This window comes from Phyllostomus discolor, chromosome 7 (assembly GCF_004126475.2).
Source record: "Phyllostomus discolor isolate MPI-MPIP mPhyDis1 chromosome 7, mPhyDis1.pri.v3, whole genome shotgun sequence".
In the NCBI taxonomy this organism is placed as follows: Eukaryota; Metazoa; Chordata; class Mammalia; order Chiroptera; family Phyllostomidae; genus Phyllostomus; species Phyllostomus discolor.
Window position 1 is genome coordinate 108,768,082 of NC_040909.2, and position 21,844 is coordinate 108,789,925.

General features: G+C 40.3%; 1 long non-coding RNA gene across 1 annotated transcript; it reads right to left on the reverse strand.

Annotated features, from left to right (window-relative positions):
• Positions 1 to 8,066: 8,066 nt before the first annotated feature.
• Positions 8,067 to 18,804, reverse strand: LOC118501887. The gene is made up of 4 exons (XR_004904550.1): positions 18,793 to 18,804; positions 17,753 to 17,757; positions 10,203 to 10,209; positions 8,067 to 8,277 (listed from the first exon to the last, which is right to left on the reverse strand). It is a non-coding gene; the product is annotated as an uncharacterized LOC118501887 (long non-coding RNA).
• Between the last annotated feature and the right edge of the window lie 3,040 nt (positions 18,805 to 21,844).

The following is a 21,844-nucleotide window of genomic DNA, read 5'->3' on the forward strand; positions in this document are numbered from 1 at the left end:
AGTTCATAAAGCTGAGAATGGCTCAGTTCTTCAAAAGGTCAAGAATTCCAAAATCTGAGATGCTGAGACTCACTAACTTTCTGTGGTCACATGCCAGCATAGCAGATAAAGCAAAGTTTTACAATGGAGAGCAAGAGTGATATTTAAAATACTGAATATGGTACAGGTACTGATAAGTCAGTCTGAAAACCAGCCACCGCCAAGATGGAGCAAGCAGCTGTGTCCCGGAGGTTGCCTGTTGTGCCAGGGACTGGCCTTCAGCTGAAGGATTGTGAGGAAGGCTTGCTGGTAGGGTGGGTCCCAGGGCCAAGGCTGGGGGAATTAGGGCAGCAGGGGCACCACTATGCCAGTGAGTGGCTGTTATCAGCCACTGTCAAGAGAAAGGAAATTTGAGTCTTACCAGTTACAAGCTACATAGACTTGTCTAAAATGTCACCTCTCTAGACTGTAGTTTGCAAATCTCTGTCAAAGCTGCACGTCCACCAGGCTCATGTACTTGAACATTCGATACATTTTCATTGTCATGTTGGCAGTTTTTCTTTCTGATTACTGGCATAAAAGCCCTACCTTTCAAGGGGCACGATGGCACCAAGTTTCTTTCATTTTTTCCCTTTCTGTTGCTCAGAAATTATCTGGGAGAGTAATGGAGGTCTTTCTCACATAATCGGAGTCACTACTTTTAACTTGCCACAATAAATTTAGCTTTTGAAAGTGACCTGTTGACACCTTGAAAATTTATTTCAGCATAAACATCCAGAAAGGTATGTATAGACCAGGGAAGACTTTTAGTCTCATTCACAACTCACCTACATGGACATTTCAAATCTCTTAAACAAAAAACTATCTACTCATACTAACAATTTTGCATGTGTTTGGCTTGACCTATTCTCCGCTCCCTGGGTTTGTTCTACTTGTGATTTGGGTATTAGATTTTTAATCTCAAAAAATATTTTCATCCCTGCGAGTTAGATGTCTCAGAAAGTGATAGTTTATTCACTATCTCTACCATAATCCAAAATAAGAAGTGGGCATAAGGAATCATTGTAAGCAAGTATTTCTGAAGTATCAGGGTTCCTGAGGGGAGTAGCAGAATTTTATGTTTTTACAATGTTTAAAATCAAAGCAGAGTCTCCTCCCTGGAAGCAGGAGAATAAGCAGATAACTTTTAAATGTTTCATCTGGCTTTGGATGATGAGAATTAAAGTGTATGAAGACAGTAAAAGACAAGGATGCTGTGTGAACAAGGATGGGTATCAATCTTTAAACAAACAAACAAACAAACAAACAAAAAACCCTCTGATTTTCTTTTCTAGATTTATTGTAAAACCATTTGCAGGGAATTTGGAGAATACCCAAGAACTAGAGATGATTTCAACCAGAGGCCAGACAGATATCTCAGCCCTGCCTGACAGAGGGATTGAGAAAACCCACCAAGCAGAGAGGATTATGTTGTATTGAAGTTAAATCTTAGAAGAAAGTATTTCTGGGGAGATCTTCATATGCTGTCTCTAATACACAGGGTGGAAAGAGAGGAAGATAATGACCACCTACAGTGGACAGGAAATGTAACTAAATATGGCAGCTCCAAGAAGATATATGGGATGTGGAATCCCAAAGCGCTCAGATTCACTTTAGAGTTTACAGGTGATGATTCCCTTTGATTCATGGCTGCAGTTCGTAAGGGCAAAAGAACTTAGTTAGCTAGAGATGGGATGCAAACAGAAAGAAAGGCTTATCCAGCTGGGAAAACAAAAGATGTTTGGGATGATGTTGATGAAAGCTTTTTTAAAGTGAGAGGTACAGAGAAAGTGTAAGGGGAAGGCAGCTGGAGGCTTTCCAGGCCGGCTGATGATGCACGGTGCGCTGACACAGCGCTTCATCCAGCCAGCGCAAGAGAGAGCAGCCTTGGGGACCTACCCTTTTTCTCAAGGTTGGACCCTGAGAGTCCAGGTCGGGGGAGGCTTCGCCACTTGGCTTATAAGACTTCCTTGTACTCTAATTTAAATGCTTACCACTGGGACTCACTTAACTAAAACTTAGCATACTTTTTTTCCTTTTCAGACTTCATCCCCTTTAGCAAGTATTTGGTTCCTAAGATCAGAAGTCAATAGTGGGGAGACCCAAGATTGCAGCAGAGCAGGTGAAAGCTACATTCACTTCCTCTCAGGACCAAACTGAAATCACAACTGAATTACAGAACAATCATCCTGGATAACCAGCTAAAGACTAGCTGAAGAGAAGTCTTATAACCAAGGATTTACAGAAGAAATTAGATCAAGACTGGAAGGAAGGGCAGAGACCGTGAAAAGGGCTGGGTCTTCTCCCACCAATAAGCAGCTAAGGTTTCAGAGGAATATCTCAGCTGCAGAAGATTCCCCCCAAGAAGTGTGAGATCTGAACCCCCAGCCAGGCTCCCCATCCCAGAGCACCAAAGCCAGGAAGAGGCACCCACATAGCATCAGGCTGTGAAAAGCAGCAAGATTTGTGTCTGCTAGAGACATAGGTACCCTCTTAAAGGGCCAACACACAAAATTTTGTTTGCAGCCACTCACCCAGCACTCTGGCATAGGGAGGGCAGAGTGGATTAGACTCTTGTGAGGAGAATCTGGGGTTTGCTGTTCTAGGGAGGGAGCTTAAGGGACAACTGCCAAAATCCCTGTGCAAAGTTATTCTCCCGCACCACGGATGCCATTTTTTCTTGGGTAGAACACTCTCTCTCCAGCATCAGCCTGAGGAAAAGCAGTAGTCCCACCCTTTGGACTCCCTTTCACCATGTGGAGCTTATACCCTGCTGGAGTACAGACAGCCAGAAGCTCTTTCCGTTACTGAGCCTAACAGGCAAGCAGAGGCAGGTGGAGGCAGAGCTCAGGGTGACTTGGGACTTTTGTTGATATGCCCCCAGGCACACTGCCAGTGAAAACAGCCTTGGTGCAGAGCTTGGTCCTTCCTGCATGCTCCCAGGCCCAGCAGAGGCAACCACAAACTGTAGATCACTGATAGCTCCAAACAGGTTGCTGAAGGCCAGTCACAGGCAGTGTCTTACTCTGGTGTGTCCAGAGTCCTTCCCAAGAGGCCCAGAACCAATACACCCAATGTCCAGCTTCAAACAACATCAGAGAAGGATCCACTAAGCTCAAAAGCCACATGTCCAAAGGGAGATATCAGCGGGCACCAAACACTATCGAGGCAAATTCCACTTTGTGTGGTCAGCACCTGCACAGCAGCTCACGTGCCATGATTGGGGTTGAACCTCACAGTTAGCCAGTCCGAGGGTCAATATCACACACAAATGGGCCAATAACAATTAAGGCTCAATTATGACAAGATCATTCCTATAGCACCCAGCTCAGATGATCAGGGACACTGTACCACTGGTCCCAAAAGACACCTACTACGTGGAGACTGAAAGTCATAGTAGATCTATTTAATATGTAGAAACAAACACAAGGAGGCAACTAAAATGGGGAGACAGAGAAACAGTCCTCAAATAAAAGAACAGGAATACTGTCTAGGGAAAAAAGAACTGGATGAACTGGAGGCAAGCAATTCATCAGATATAGAGGTCAAAGTAATGGCTATAAGGGTGCTCTCTCTTCTCCTTCTGGTAGCCCTGTGATGTGGGTATTGTTGCATTTCATGTTGTTCCAAAGGTCCTTTAAACTATCCTCATTTTTTAAGATTCTTTTTTCTTTTCCTGCTCTGATTGGGTGTATTTTTTCTACCTTGTCTTCCAAATAGCTGATTCAATTCTCTGTTTCATTCACTACTGTTTATTCTTTCCAATATATTCTTCATTTCAGATATTGTGTTCTAGCCCTTAATGAAACATTTGAATACCCTTGATATATGTTCTCCCCAAGTCTTTCTGATCATATTGCCTTAAATTCAACAGTCTGCTTGTCCACCTGGATCTATATCTTCAGTTCATTGTTTACAAAGCTTTTTTTAAACCTTTGTTTTTAACACAATTTATTTAATTATAAGTTCATATAATTTAACTTTTTGCTTTTATTTTTAAATTTAATTTAACTTTTTGTCTTTTAAAAAATTTATTGAATTCAGTGGGGTTAAAAAGCTTTCTACACATTGCCTGGGACATACTAAATTATTCATAAATGCTTGATGAATGAATAGAACCACTTTCATCATTGAACAAATGGGATGGTGTTACAGAAGCTTCAAAGATGAAAAGCCAATGGTACTCCTTTTTTAAACAGCACAGCACAAGAAAGTTTTTCTGATGAATGTGCATGGTTGGACACTAAAATGTCTGTCCCCCTGTATGACATGTGGTGGTTCTAGACTTCCTGACTTGTAATTATAAAGCAAAATCTGCTAATGCCAATAATAAGACCAACCTCTATACATTTTAAGTGCAATCTTCTTGATTATAAGCAACCACTGACTAAAGACATGAATTAGAGGGAGATTTCTTAAATGCTGGGGCAAAAGTTTTAGTTAAAAACAACTTGGAAAGTGGTTTAACTCTTTGACAATCGCCCACTCCCAGCATACATCGTTAAAGTAAAGCCATTATTTTATGTAGTGTTGAGGAAAACGATTATTCTGTGTTTATTGTTGGGTGGCTCTTGTCTCCTAAACACCATCACCCTTTTTAAACTAATTCAGAGGAGATGTGGGCAGGGGAGAGGGAATTCAGTTTGCTTGTTCCCGTATCATTATCCCATTTCAAAATACCTGGTGTTGGCTTTAGAGCACCTGGAGCTTCACAACCCTTTAGAATATTGCAGACATAAATTGAAGCTGTGCTTGCCCAACAGACCCCAAGGGACTATTACTATATACCATCTCTCAGGAAGAGTCAAGCATTTCTGCAAAACAAGCCAGGCAGGAATAGCAAGGAGAAAACTACTGAAATTCTAGGAAGAGAATCAAGAAATGTCTCATCTCCCAAATAGGAATATGCATCTTACAGTTTTTCTTCAAGCATTCAGAATGAGAAAATTTATGAAATCAAATATAAAGTAGAGCAAGGCAACACCTATATGCCCATTCATTCAATTACTTACTAAATTTCTCTTTTGTCTTCTTTTTGAAGCCTTCTTTAAATCATTGGGTTGGACCAAGTCACTGCCTCTTCATTATTCTCATAGTTTTTCGCATTTGGCTTCCTTTCAAACCTTTTGCATTATATTGTATTTTAATGACTTGCTGTTAGTGGCGAACTTCAGCCTCTAGAGGGAGTTCAAGTCCCCAAACCTTAGAGAGGAAGAGTTCTGTTGTGATGAGTGGGTCAAGAACAAAAACTGGACCAAAGTGTCTGGGGTGAAGCATTTGGTGGGAGGATCAAAGAGATTCAGAGCATTTGCTGCTGCCTGGAGTGTCCAGTCTAGGCAAAAGGATCCTCCCAGCTCACATGCACTCTAACTAGCTAATGAGAAGAGAGGACCAGATAAGCATTTCATAAAAAGCTCTAATTCGTAATAAGTGATAAAATAAATACTGAGATAACAGCATTCACTGACTTAAGCCCCAACCTCACCAGCAGAGAAAATCCATTATTTGTCAGTGCAATCTCCAAAGCCTCCTCTCCATTTATAAAGAAGAAGGCTTCTTTCTTCTCAGGAGCAAAGCTAAGTTGATGACAACAAGGTATAATGAGGGGGGGTGCAGGCATGGAGGCAAGAGGGAGAGAAAAACTACATGGGCTGGAGAGGAGGCTCAGGAGAAGCTGCAAGAGTAAGGGAAATGGATGGGAGAGGAGAGAGGGTTTGCAGAAACATTTCTATGGATCTCCTTTTCTATGGATCTCCTTTAATGTCCCTTAGAGCATCAAGACAAGAACTGCCTTTTATTTACTCTTGGCTGTAAATTTGTTTCTGAGGCACAACAATGTTCTGAGACTGAACTACAGGGCCTCCAGGTTAACTTGAATTACATAGGAAATGTTCATTTTGCCCCATTTCCTTTGCACATTTTCTTTGAAACCCATGGAAGATGGCTGGCCGAGGGACAGGTTTTGCAGGCTTGCTCCTCCACTCATGATGAGTGCCTGGTGTAGTCCAGCAGATTTCCCACTGTGTTCTTTGTGATGATGTTTTATAATTAAGTCATTAGTCTGGAGTTCACTTTGTATTGTAGTATATGACCCTAAGCATTTACCTTAATTTGGTATCCATTCACTCCAATGGCATGTATTAAATAATCTTGAATCTGCACATATTCTAAGAGAAAACAAGTAGAAAGAGTGACAAAATGTCATAGGTCTATGCCCAGCCTCTGACACCAGTGGGCTATATGACTTTGGACAAGTCACTTTGCTTTGATAGCCATCACCTTATGCATCTCTAAAATGAGTGGGTTAGTTTCTCTTCCAGAATTTATACTGGATGACTATCAGAAAAATTTATGACTATTTCTTAGGACAAGATAGGTGCTCCATGAACACTCATCTGGAACATGGAGATCTACCACTTTGGTTGTTGCTGTTTGCAATTCTCAGATAATTTACAAACATCTCTGGTGACAGCCATGCTACAAGTCTGGGATCCAGCATATTTACTTCATTTGGAAAGGCTGCACAGGATATGCCTGGCTGACATAAATGGTGCCTAATGGGCTGTAAATAACTTCAGACCACTTGACCTTGGTCATGTTGATATGACCCTCATCAGGACTCTTCAACTGTGGGATCATATGGATGCCCATGACCCACTTCATGAATGAAAAGGATATTTCCCTTAATTGGGGAGAGGAAGTGTGGTAATGTGGAGCAGTGATAAGTCACACATTTTGTGAACTCGTGACTTGATTGGTTGCAGTAGTAAATCACCCATGGCCCAGCTCTGTCATTTTCTCCTTTTGAGCTAAAAGACTGTAAGAGTCACACTCTTGAATTACCTGCTTAAGCATGACTTTTGCCCCACTCTCTACCCCCACACTCACCCTCTCCCAGCAGCACTTTCTACTATGTTTGCTTGTTCCTCTGTTACATGTTATTCCTGCTTTCTAGTCAAAGCCATCTTTCCTATTACCCTATATACCGCAATACTTTCTATTCCTGTGGAGTGTTTGCTCAGAATCCAAGTTCAATGAGAAGTTTTGCCTACATAATGACAACAATTGCTGCTACTACTACTATTGTTCTATCACCAGCATCACCACTGCCATGAACTGAGCTCCTGGTCTGTGATTGACACTACTTGTTTGGCAGTAAGCCTGCCCAGTCTGAATCTTACCTCTGCCACTTACTGTCTGTGTGACCTTGTTTAAGTCACTTCTTGTGCCTCAGTTACCTCATTTGGAAAATGGAAATATTAACAACATATATATTTCATTGGGTGTTTGTGAGGTTTAAATGTGAAGTACTCAGACTACACCTGGCACATAGCAAAGTTCTCATCAGGGCTAAGTAAAAATAACACAGACATTCCTTGGAGATACAGATGGTTTAGTTCTAGACCACTGCAGTAAAACATATATCACAATAAAACAAGTCACAAAACTCTTTTGGTTTCCCAGTGCATATAAAAGTTACATTTACACTATACTTTATTAAGTGTGAATAGCATTATATCTAAGAAAACACTGCACACATCTTAATTTAAAAGTACTTTATTGCTAAAAATGAGCTGAGCTTCAGCCAGTTGTAATCTTTTTGCTGGTGGAGGATTTGGCCTCAATTGTTGTTGGAGGCTGACTGATCAGGGAGGTGGATGTTGAAGGCTGGGGCAGCTGTGGCAATTGCTTAAATTTAGACAACAATAAAGTTTGCTATATGAATTCGTTCTTCCTTTCACAAATGATTTCTCTGTAGCATGTGATGCTATCTGATAGCATTTTACCCACAGTAGAGCTTCTTTCAGAATTGGAGTCAATCCTCTCAAATACTTCCTCTGCTTTGCCAGCTAAGTGTCTGTACTTTTCTAAGTCCTTTGTTATGATTTCAACAAACTTCACCACATCTTCTCCAGGAGTAGATTCCATCACAGGAAACTGCTTTCTTTGCTCATCCGTAAGAAGCAGCTCCTCATCTGCTTAAGTTTGATCGTGAGACTGCAGCAATCCACTTCTAATTCTAGTTCTCTTGCTCCTTCCACCACATCTGCAGTCACTCCCTCCACTGAAGTCTTGAACCCCTGGAGTCATCCATGAGGTTTGGAATCAAACTTCTTTCAAACTTCTGTTAATGTTGATATTTCGACATCTCCCCATGAATCACAAATGTTCTTAATGGAATCTAGAATGGTGAATCCTTTCCAGAAGGTTTCAATTTACTTTGCCCAGATCCATCAGAGGAATCATTGTCTGTGGCAGCTATAAACTGACAAATATATATCTCATGTAATAAGATTTGAAATTAATCCTTAACCTATGAGCTGCAGAATGGATTTGTTTGCAGGCACAAAAACAATGTTAGTCTCATTGTGCATCTCCATCAGAGCTCTTTGGTGACCAAGTGCATTGACAATGAGCAGTAATATTTTGAGAAGAATCTTTTTTTATGAACAGTAGCTCTCAAAAGCAGGGTTAAAATAAAGTTGCATTTGTAATGCAATTTTACAAAGAAATAACCCTAACGGACCATAATTCAGGCTGGTGTAACACTAACTATTATTTTTGTGTAAACCTTTATAAAGGAAAAGAATCAAACCTTTATTTTGCCTTTTCCATACACCTGCATTTCAGAGTAATGGAACAGATGTCAAGGTAGTGTTCTTTTTATAGAGTAATTCCAGCCAATGAATAAAGAATAATTGAATTAGAGAATCATCATTGTGCCATTCCAAATGAATTGATAGCTTCAGACATGATCCCCATTGGATGCTAAACCCATAAGGTGAAACTTAATAATGGAAGGATCTTGCTGATACAGCATCACTAAAAATTATACACATCATAATATAATGCTGTAGAAAAGGTACAGCACTACCTGTGCATAATTATTGCCTAAAGAGTTAAAACTGATTGAGCGCAGGCTGGGAACCAAAGTGACCCAGGTTCGATTCCCAGCCAGGGTACATTCCTGGGTTGCAGGCCATGACCCCCAGCAACTGCACATTGATGTTTCTCTCTCTCTCTCTTTCTCCCTCCCTTCCCTCTCTAAAAATAAATAAATAAAATCTTTAAAAAAAAAAAGAGTTAAAACTGAATCTAATAAGGCCCCTAAATCGAACTACAAATCTATAGGAAATACAAAGCATACAGGAAGCAAGTTAACCACTACCACAAGAAAGCCCTCAGTCAAATCCAGGATGGGGGAAGAGTCAACAGGACAAATGATCTGGTTTGTCTAACCAGTCAACAACTTGAAAACAGGGTGGGGAGAAAATCTGCTCAAGAAGAAGAGAGAATTACACATAATGGGTGAGCTTTAAATTCTGATTCAAACAAATCAGCTGGGGAGAAATCTTTGAAGCAATTGCAGAAATTTGAATATAGAATAATTATTATGTGTTATTGAAAAATTATTATTAGTTTTGTTATTGGCATGGTGCTTGAAAAGAGAAACTGCGGCACTCCTCTACTACTCTCATACACATCTAACACCAGGTATGACAATGTTTTCACACCAAGCAATTCCCCAGTGCTTGGTGGACACTAACTGGGTGTTCTACAGTAAACTCAGTTCTGACACTAACTGTCTGGAGTGAGCACAGATCTCACAGGTTAAGGCTCAGTCCCACATGGCTACCCCTCTCTTTCACATACCCATTACAAGACTCAGACTGTCATCTGTACCTCTGACAAACTGTCATCTGTACCTCTGACAAACAGTAACCAAAACACAGATCCAGCTATCTGCCACTACAAAAGCCAGTACTCAAGAGGCAGGTGCTGATGCAAAGGAAAGTGGTTTATTTCCAGGTGTTGGCCACTTGGAAGATGGGAAGCTCATGTGTCAAAGCCCATCTCTCTGAGAAAATGGGGGACTCATGTCTCAGAGCCCTTCTTCACCTCTCAATGGGGGCAGCGGTTTTTATAAGGAGGGAGAGGGGAACAGAACAAATAGATCAAAGGAGGGGGTAAAAAGTTCTCTACGTGCAGACAAGCACAGTCCATTCCAATAAGACAAATAATGGTCTGGGTTGCATCATCCTGGCTTCACATCATCCTGGCTTCATATTATCCTGGTTCTACATCATCCTGATTCCATGGTTGAAGGCCTGCAAATCTCTGGGAGTTGGGATCCTTGAAGGTTGGAGTCTGTATCTTTTGAAACAATCCTGTGATTCTTATACAAACATGCTGTTCATTTACAAGCTATGTATTAGAGTCAGCACTTTGAGAAACAATGTGAAAAGAATGGTAGGATGGGTTACAATTTCCCACTGTTACAATTTCCACTGTTACAAAACCAATTAAATTGGGGGTCCTCTTGGCCTCCTCCTTGAGTTTGATAATTAGCTAGAACAGCATTTTATTATTACCCTTTTATTATAAAGGAAACAGCTATATGGAGGAGAGGCTTGGGCCAAGGTTGTGGGAAGGGACACAGAGTTTCCATGCTTCTCTGAGCATGCCACCATCCCAGCTCCTCCAGGTATTAACCTGCCTGGAAGCTCTCCAAACCCCTCCAGTCAGAATTCTCTATGGAGGCTGCCTCGAGCAGGAATAACTGATTAAATCATTGGCAGTTAGTCATTAACTCAACCTCCAACCCTTCTTCCCTCTCTATAGAGGTGAGGGAGTGGATTGACATTTTCAACCCTCTAATGGTTGGTTCCCTGGCAACCAGCCCCAATCCTTAGAGACTTTCCAAAATTTATCTCATTAACATACACTCTGGTGTGGTTGAAAGGAACATGTTATGAATCATAAAGAAAATGCTTCATTTGTTTTTATCACTCCAGAGCTGTTGCAGGATTTGGGAACAATCAATAGAGTTGCCCCATGCTTGTCCACAGAAGACACATTCCAAGGCCCTCAGGGAATGTCTAAACCCACAGATAATACTAAGCCTTACACATACAGCATGTTTTCTTATACATACATACATTTTTACTTAAAGAAAACACTTTATGGTTTCTTTTTGGCATATCCAAATTGGCAGCATCACTACTCTTTCACTTTGGGGCCACTACTAAATAAAACAAGGGTTACTTGAACACAAGCACTGTGATACTGCAATGTTGATATGACAAGCCAGATGGCTACTAAGTGGCTAATGGGCAGGTAGCATAGTATGATTTCATCATACTACTCAGAATGGTGCACAATTTAGAGCTTAGGAATTATTTACTCTGGAATTTTCTATTTAATATTTTTGGAGAATGGTTGACTGGGAGTAACTGAAACCATGGAAAGTGAAACCATAGATAAGGTACTACTGTCTTATAGCCAATAGAAGATACTCCTATTGCTCTTACCACTTTGGAAATTATAAGTGTTTGAGTAGCTTTTTCCATGAGTTGGGGATAAATACCAAAATACGTCTTTCTATCATCACACTATCATAGTGATGTTAAGCATAAGGTCAAATATCAATTAAAGGTATACATGAACTTGCACTAATACTCTGAATACTTCCTTTGGATTTTCTCTCACATTCATTGATACCTTTGCTTTAGTCTCCAGCACCATAATCTTGATCCCAGTAGCTTTCTAGATAACGCCTTTATTAATTCCATTTAATTCCTTCTCTAAACCAAACTAATTTTTCCCTTTTTTAAAATATTTTATTTATTTATTTTTAGAGAGGGAAGGGAGGGAGAGAGAGAGAGAAACATTAATGTGCGGTTGCTGGGGGTCATGGCCTACAACCCAGGCATGTACCCTGACTAAAAATTGAACCTGTGACACTTTGGTTTGCAACCCACGCTCAATCCACTGAGCTATGCCAGCCAGGGCTAAACCAAACTAATTTTTAAGAATATATGTGGCTTCAAATTGATCATAGTGACTTGAATAAATAGAGGTTTAGTTTTCTTACTTAAGAATTCACGGGTAGGCAATTGCCAGCCCTGATTTAACAGACAACAGTATTAGAACTAACATCTATGTTTTTTTCTCTTGAGTGTTCTTATATGATAACAAAATATCTTCAAAAGTTGCATCTATCACATCCATGTACAAGACAGGAAGAATGAGTAGGGATATGTCCAGTTGCATCTGTAAACTTTTATCAAAACAAAAACATTCCCAGAATTTTCCCAGTAGATTACCCCTTATTTCTCATTGGCCAGATCTGGAGGGAGGCTGGGAATGTGGGTCAGAGTTACACTGACGGGCTTGGGCTTAGACAATCGTGACCCAACTCCTAGACATTGGCATGGAGCAGCTCTGAAAAAATTGGGATTTATTTAGTAAAAAAGTAGGGAGAAGTGGATATTTAGGTAATTAACAATGTGCAACAAACATTAATGTCATCAGTTTCTCTTTTTCACTCTTGTTCAAAAGTCTTCAGTAGTCCTCGCCTAGATCAATTTTCCTTTGTAAGGAAAACAAATGTTTTATCCTGACAGAAATGGACACATATTTTGGGTTTGGGTTTGCCTTTCATGCCTGCCTCACCTCAACTAGCACCACTCTCCAAGAGCTCACAGAGTGACATGGGGTCCTTCCTAAAGTGCCTCAGACCAAAGTGCCTCCTCTATAACAAGGAGGCAGTGGGACATCACAGTGAGATTTCTGGCTTCACCATATACAGCACCATCCAGAAGCTATCAGCACTGGAATGCCCTCTTGAAGGGACATCTAAGGCTTCTGATTGGAGAGGACCCTGAAATAATGGACTGTTATCCTTAAGGATACGGTAAATATCTTAAATCAGTTACCATCATACGTGGGGTGATATATCCCCAATGGGAAGAATATGCAGGTCTGAGAGCCAAGATGTACAAGTAAAGAGTCAAACAGCTGACCATCCCTTCCACTGACCTACTTGGGGAATGTGTGCTTCCCATCTCCAAAACTTTATGTTCTGTGGGTCTACAAGTCCTGGATCCTAGAAGAAATATGCTTCTATCAGGGGATACAATAAGAGTTCCACTGAACCTAAAAGCTAAGACTATTACCTGAGCCCTTTGGGCTACTTGTGACAGTCAACCAGCATGTGCAGAAGGAAATCACCCCATGGGCAAGGAGTCGTTAATTCTGATCATCATGAGGACATATGTCTGCTGTTACTAAATGGAGCCAGGGAACATGGTCTAGTAGGTCACCCTAATACTCCCAATGCCAGGCTCTTACTCTAAATGGTTAAGTATAGCAACCAAGGCATAAGGGGATGGTAGACAGAAGCTCAAACCCACCCACCTTACCCCTCCTCATCAAACCATTTAGATTAGCAAAAGTTCTAGTCAAGTGGTCAGGAGAATATAAAGGGAAGGAGTTTGTGAGAATCAGCTACATTCTTAGGACCAACCGCATGTAGCAGCCACTAACTGCTAATCCTCCTCTTAAAAGTTTTATCATAAAATACAACAACAAAAATCTGGAGGAAAATGTGCCTGAATGGAGGAGGAACTTAATGTGAAAGGCAAGCAGTTATGAGCAGCATTGGGATGGAATGAGGTGATTGCTGTTGGAGCCCCACCACATCCCCTTCACCAGGCTGATGCCCCTAGTTCCCAGCTGCTGTGTGTTAGCTGCTAGCCACTTACAGCTACCTCTTTCTCCAGAGAATTGCCTTGGGCCAAATGAGAGCAACCTTACCTGGATGTAATGGCCACTTCATTGACTGGCTTCCTCCATCTGCATATCTAGTCTGCTTATCTTCATCTTCATATCTTGGGTCACTTTCTTCAAAATTCATCTGCTCATGGTTCCCCATTTCAGATTTAGCTTCTAGGAAATATGATCAAAGATTCATTTGGGGTTAAATCCTGTTCCCCCAAAAGACATGTTCAAGTTTTAACTCTCAGTAGCAATGAACTTGACCTTATTTGGAAATAGGGTCTTTGCAGAAGTAATCAAGTTAAAATGAGGACATACTGGATTAGAATGGGTCCCAATGCAATGAGTCTTGCCATAAGAGGACAGATAGAGACATAGACAAGCATACAAAGAGAGAAGACTACCATGTCATGATGGCAGCAGATACTGGACTTTTGCTACCACGAGTAAACACCAAGGATGTCTAAAACCACCAGAAGCTGGAAGAAGTAAAGAAACATTCTCCCCTAGTGCCTACAGAAGCAGCATGGCCCAGTTATATAAGCCACCTAGGTGTGTTACAGTAGCCACAGGAACAAGTACATTGTCTTAAATTTGAACTCCTCTCTGAAGCTTTCTCTGGTCAGTCCTACTGGCACCTCTGTCTCCCCTGAGCATCCATACCATATATTCTCCTCTTCATTCACTGCTGTTTGCCATGCACAGCTTGGCCTACATTTCCACTTGTCCTGGGTGCTAGACTGTAAGCTCCTGGAGACCAGACCAGGGTGATACTTATGCGAATTTCCCAATTTACGAGGTCTCTTTTGTTAGCCTTATTTTTTCAATAGAAAACATGGAAGCACTTTTTGGTGGATTCTTATTTTAGCTAACACTCCCTGTGCATAAATAATAGGAAAAAAGAAAAGTTGAAAATCGCTAAAAATAAACAGTTCTTTTTGTTTTGTTTTTTATTATGAAAGATTTTGTTTCTAGTATGAGTTGGACCACTTTGGCACATGGAGGAAAACATAGAGCAATGACATAACCAGAGGAATAGAATGAAAAAATACCATGGACTAGTAAAAACAATGGATAGATAAATAAAATATTTGAAAAAGTTGGCATTTGTTAATCTCCTTGGTTAAAAAGGCCCTGAGACTATTTGATTCTCTTAATTCATCTCATTTTCAAGACTAATGCCCTTAAATTCCTCTGGAAGCTAAGTATACCTAAAACAAACATAGGTGAATGGAAAAGGGTTATTTATGGATTTAACAGGAAAGTAGAGGCATGTGGGTCTCAAGTTCAAGCACTTTGATTTCAGCATTCAAGAACGTTTATTAATTAAGAAGACTTTCTGGGAATAAAAGGGAGAAAACTATACTTGAACAATGATTAAAACAATAAAGAAACAAAAACAAAAAAAAGAGAGAAGGCTTTCACATTCTGACCTACCCATTGCTTGTTAGTGTTCTTAATTTGCATCTGAAAAGTTCCCTTTGAGAACAAATGTCCTACAGAATGCCTATGATCTATCAGGACCATATTTCAGGGACTCTCTTTTCTGATTAGGCTCTTCTAGAAGGGAAGTGACAAGGAGAGTACTGCTAGTCCATAGTGCAAGAGATAAATAATATAAATAAAAAGAGCTCATTTTTGGAAGCCATGTTGGAAATTGTTGCCTTAGCATACATTCTCCAAAACCAGTGTGTAGGCCTGAACTTCATTGGTTGACGTGGATAATGACAAATCTTTTAAATTTAACATTTTAGCCTAGTTAACTAAAAAAGTTCTATAAAGTCAAATGTAATATTTGTTTCCTCCAAAGTCTCCAAAGGAAAGGTGGATATGATTTCACTGTAAACCATTAGCATGATTTTAAATAGAGTAGAGTAAGTCATTGTCAGAGCTAGCCATTGATCAATATGATGAGTAGGATAAAGGCAAGATCACTTACTGACATAACTAATTTTATATACATAAAAGAATTAAAAATAAGAAATCCCTTACTGAGTATTCTGGAAGTTTTTTTTTGTCCATGAAGGCTTTCTTGTTTTTTCTCCTTTTTTCCTAAAATATGTCAAAATATTAGCAGAATGAAGACAGTGTTCTTCTGCCCTAAATGTCTTATATTCAAAATATTCAAATGTAAAATAGGATAAGAAGAGAGCTCCAGTTTTGGAAGGCAAAGAATACGAGAACATGTAGAGTATCCAGTGTCACTCTACAAAAACCTTTTCTTTCCTCATGAGGGCTTGTGATACTCTGCCCTGGAAAACCAATACACAGTATTGTACAGTTTGATAATGTGTGTGTACTGCTCTGTGAGAGTTGGCAGCAGCAAAAGTCAAGGGAAGAAACAGTACTCGTGGTTTTAAAGGTAAGTAATAAGGTCACTGCAAGTAGAATTTTTCTTTGGTCAAGTCTCAGTACCCATCATTTTTCTGAAAATTGATTTTATTTGCACTTCCATACTGGATGAGAAAACTTCATCATATTAGTTCCATCAGCTCACCTGCCTGTGATAATCTCAAGATTTTAAGAGCCAGGCCACCAAACAGGAAATAGTTGTGCAGATTAACTTTGGGAAGTTATCAGTCCACCAATCTTACTTGTCAGAAATATTTTTTAGAGTCTGTCCAATATCTGTTATCACATAAATTTAAGACATGAGTATTTTGTTTATGTCTTTTTATATAGGGCAGATGATAATATACATCCTAGGGAAAGTAATTTATTTGCATTTATCTACTTATTTATTTATATTTATTTATTCGTTAGCTATCATTTGTTACTTTAACACAAATTGAAAATTCTGCTAAGTGATGAAAATATAAAGATGAGTAAGACACTGTACTTGCCTTCAAAGAGCTCTTAGGGAGGTCAGTGGGCAACCACTAAGATATAGTATGATTTACAGAGATGTGGTCACTTCCAAATAGGCCAAAAATGCTCCACCCAAGTTGAAAAAAACATTTTGGGCTCTTTAGAATCACTGAGACAGTTAGCTCTGATCTCAGATAAGTGTAGAAAACAAATCCCCACTCAACTGGGAATTTTGTTCTTCTGTGTAACTTTCTAAATCCTTGAAAGCCAAGTTCTTCATTTTCTTCTTTATTCTCATTTCAAGAGCAAGTAACTTTGAGTTCACTCTGCCCCAATCCCCTCTTCCAAGAGTGTTGGTATTTCAATTGGTTTTAAGTAGCTTTCCATGGTCTTTTTATGGTGTTGTTTTTGTTTTGTTTTCTTTTGTTTTCAATACTGAGGAGAGGTAGGGGGAGGGCAAGGACCACACGTCTTTAAAAAAATTTCACCTGCTAGTGAGTAGGACCACTTACTGTCTCTATTCTTCTCGCCTGGGCTGTAAATACCATGCAGTTTCATGTCCTTTATGAGGCAGGAGAAATAAAAGACTCTAGCTGGCCTCACCCCCATCAGTTATTCTTGTTCCATCCTCCCCACACTCACTGACCCTTGGTTCCTGGGCTCTGAGTTCTTCTGTTCACACAGTAGGTCTATTACTCTGCTTATCTCTGCCTCCTCATCTTGACTGTGGATGACTACATTTCACACACTCTCTGTATTATGCTGACATTGTAAAGATGGCATATGTGTGCTTACATATGTATGCATGTCTCATGTATGCTTACACTCCATGACCTTTATATTTTACTGCCACTTTTCTTGTACTAGATACCTTACTTACTCTCAAGAAGGATGAATAGTATAGTGGAAAGAATAAAGCTTTGAAGAAGTCAGAGCTGGGATTACCTCTTGACCATGGCATTTATTTGCTGTGTGACTTTGAGAGAGACCAAACTTCTCTGAGCCTCATTTTCAGTCGTTATTACCTGACAAGGTTTTTGTAAGGATTAAATTGTATGACACATTTAAAACACCCAAAATGTCATACAACCAATAAATAGAAGCCATTTTTATGATTATTTGTATGCACTCCTTGCTTATAGCCAGGCCTGGACATGCCCACTTACTGTGAAGTGTATCCATTCATTTGCAGTGTGTCAAGAAGCATGCAAAACTCTGAGGCTATAGTGTGAGCTACACCAGGTCCATGTCCTAAAGGAATTCACAGATTTTACAGAAGGAAAAGTACATACACAAATTATTATGGTACTAAGTAATCATACCACAGTAGGGAAAAAGGCCACAGTGCTTTGGAAGTACAGGAGACAAAGTCTCTGTAGCATATAGCTCACCAGAGAGCGATAAGCCCTGTTGAGATAGAATTTCAAACAGGGAATTAATTATACACATTGCTGACTCTGAGCACTGGAATCTTTTTTTCTTAAATACTTTATTTATTTACTTATTTATTTTTAGAGAGAAGGCAAAAAGGGATAGAAATATTGATGTGAGAGAAATACCGATCGGTTTCCTCCTGTACATGTCCCAACCAGAGACCAAACCTGCAACCCAGGCATGTGTTTTGGGTCTCCAGGAATTGAACCAGTGACTTTTGCTTTGCAGAACGATGCCCAACCAACTGAGGCACAACAGGCAGAGTAGCACCAGAATGTTGACAGGAGAAGTTCAATTAGCATACTTAACAAGGAACTATAAAAAGTACACAGTAATCTCCACATTTTCCAGAGTGGGTTTAATCAGGCTTTAGTAGGAAAAACAGAAATCACTCCATTCATTTCAAGCAGGAAGATTTTAATGCAAGGAATTGGGTACTTATGCAAGCACAGGAAGAATGGCAAAAAAGTCAGAGAAGGCCACTGCTAGATCTCAGGGGTACTGTTAGCTTTCAGGAATTGCAGGAACTCCAAGAAACTGCCTGCAGTTGAGGAATTGCAGGAACTCCAAGAAACTGCAGGCAATGATCATGGCACCAAGATGGGTGTTTAGCAGGAAATGTCTCTGGGATTACCACAAAATCTCACCTCTGCCAAAGTCCACACATTGCCTTCTGCTACATGGAAGAACAATGCCTGACTTCTGCTCCTCTTCAGTCTTCCAAATCTCATGTTAATTTCCTACATTTCTTGCTTCTTTGACATCTTGGGATCTTGCTGACTCAGGAGGGACTGCCCCTCCCAGCATTAGCTAATCCTAGCAAAAGAAACCCATTGATGGCCCCTTTCATAGGTAAACTAACCAATCCAGTCCTTAGCCCCAATCACCTCTCACACTCTGGGCCACTATCCACCTGTCCTAATTGTCCTAAGACCAGACAACTAGGGACAGCCCCTGTGCCACACAACCCACTGAAATTACTCAAACTAGCCAATCAAACCAGCTTGTCAAACCTCCTCTGTTCCTTCCCATGGGAAGCACAACAAAGGCTCCTGCTCACGTGCTCCTCCCTGCGAACCCCACACTGACCTGGTGCGTCTCTGTGATGCCCCTTTTCTTGAAGTCTGTAAATATAACAAACTACTTTTTCAATGGCAGTCATCTCCTGACTTCTTGGACTCACCATACCTGAAAAAAGTTTGGGTTTTCTTTTGTTGTTGTTGAGCACATTATTTATTTGTTTTTAAATTAATCTTTACTGTATTTTTTCCCATTACCATTTAGACCCCTTATATTCCCCTCCCCCCAGCAATCACCACACCATTGTCCATGTCCATGAGTCCTTTTTCCTTTTTGCTCAATCCTTCACCCCCTAACACCTCCCCCGTTTAACTCATCTGCTCACCATCTATGAGTCTGTCTCTGTTTTGCTTGTTAGTTCAGTTTGTTCATTAGATTCCACATATAAGTGCAATCATATGGTACTTGACTTTAACTGGCTTATTTCACTTAGCATAATGTTCTCCAGGTCCATCCGTATTGTGGCAAAAGGTAATTATTTTTCTTTTTTATGGCTGAGTAGAATTCCAATGTGTAAATGTCCCATAGTTGTTTTATCCACTTAGCAGGTGGACACTTGGGCTGCTTCCATATCGTGTTGCTACATATGCTACAATGAACATAGGGGTGCTTTTGTTCTTTTGAATTAGTGTTTATGGGTCTCTTCAGATATATTACTAGAAGTGGGAACAATAGGTCAAAAGACTGATTCATTTTTAATGTTTTGAAGTATATTCACACTGCTTTCCACACTGGCTGCACCAGTCTGCCTTCCCACCAACAGTGCAAAAGGGTCCCCCTTTCTGTACCTCCTCACCAGCACTTGTTTGTTGATTTATTGTGACAGCCATTCTCACAGGTGTGAGATGAATGGTATGTCACTGTGGTTTTAATTTGCATTTCTCTGACGATTAGTGACATAGAGCATCTTTTCGTACATCTATTGGCCATCTGTATGTCCTTTTTGGATAAGTATCTATTCAGGTCCTTTTCCATTTTTTAATTGGGTTGTTTGGTTTTGAATGTTCAAGATTAATGCAAAATTTGATGCAGATCTATTGCTCTACTCACTAAGTTATTTTGAGTATGATAGCCACACAGTACACATGCTCACTCAAGAGCATCTACCACCTCCGCTGACTAGTACAGTGAAGTTGTCATTGTTCACACATGCTCATTCCAGTCCACTCTCCTTGGCTGCCAGGTTACATCAATGTCAAGCAAACTGTTCTCATCATATTAACAATGGCTGGACTTTTTCCAGACAGATCTCATCGTATATTCTCAATGTTCACTAAGAGAGCCTGGAGGAAAAGACGCTAAGTTTATCTAGCACTGAATCTTAATTTGGGGATGACCCTGAGTGATGAGTTGAATTTAGACTGTAGTAGGGTGAGGTGAGAGCAGAGAAACTTGCTAAAAGGCTACATCAATAGTCTAGATAAGAGAGGATGGTGTGTCTAGGACAGGTGGTAGGAGTGGAGACAGTGAGGAGCAGTTAGATTCTGGATGTGGTTTGAAGTACCTCCAGCATGATTTCCTGATGGACCAGGAATGGGATGTGAGAGAAATCTGGATTCCAAGATTTTGGACCCCAACAAATAGCAAGACACAGTTGCCATTACCTGAGATGGAGATAGCTGTGTTGGGAGCAAGGTGGCAAAGAGAGATCAGGGATTTTGTTCTGGAAACTTTATTTACAGATGCTTATGAGGCATTTGAATGGACTTGCAGAGCAAGCAGGTGGAGTGGTGTTTAGGAATTTAGAATTTGAGAGAGGTCTGGGCTGGAGATATAAAATTAGCAATCATCAGCATATTGATGACCTTTAAAGTCATTGGGACTGATAACTCAACAAAGAGAATGAGTATAAACAGAGAGAAGGATCTGAAGACTGAGTTACTTTACATCATTAGTGGCTTTGACAATAGCATTTTGTAGGGAGTCTTGGAGAAAATTTTAGAGAAAACGTGAGGAAAGAAATAGATAACTAAATATAGGAAACTCTTTTGAGGAGTTTTGCTGAAGGAATAAAAAAAATGAGCTGGTAGCTGGTAAGAAAAGTGAAGGCAAAGAAAGTCCATCTTTTAGGATAGGAGAACTAACAGCATGTTGAATGCTGATAGGAGTGACCAGTAAGGAGTGAAAAAAGTTGATGGTGTGAGAGTGGAAGAATTGCTGGAGTGTTACCTTTTAGTAGGTGATGTGGTGTGAGAGCAAACATACAAAGAGAGGAAGTGGCTTTCTGCAGGGGAATAGAATGCTGATCTATAGCTGCAGCAGGAAGGCTGAGTATGCCCACTGTGGGGTGTCATGCTGGTGGGAGGATGGTAGTGGTGGTAGTGAGAGTCTGCGGATGTTCTCCCTCGACTGCTTCAATTTTCTCAGTGGCATTGGAGGCAAAGTTGATATTCACATATATTTATTTTTAATCATCATATGCAACATTATATAGACCACAACTTGGAGACCTAAGAAATGGCAATGCCTTCTCACAATGGAAGCAATGTATCTGAAGTGTGGGGGTGGGAGCAGGGTTGAGAAGGGCACAGGGACATTGCACATAAAAGTGTGGAAGCCAAAAAGAACAGAGAAAAAATAATTTTCTGCACTTAGAGCATAAATGGAATCTTTGGACAGAGATAGGAGAGGGGCTAGGATGGTACTGAGAGCCAAATCATGTTAGTCAGCACATATTTCAATATTTAAAAGACAGCTCAAATAGGAGAGTAGAATAATAGCCTTTGCACTTTACAAAGATAATTTTTTGTCTGTGGCGGGGCTCCCCCCACAGGCCCTCCTCCTCCGGCCGCCACAGATGAGAATAAGTCTACCAAGACATGATCTGCTTGGGGAGGAAAGGTGGTCAATCTCTCAAAGGAGAAGAGCCAGGAGCCTGTTCCTCAATGGGCTTTTATTGGGTTCATTTGCACAGGAATACAGATAAAGCTCATTAATCATTGTC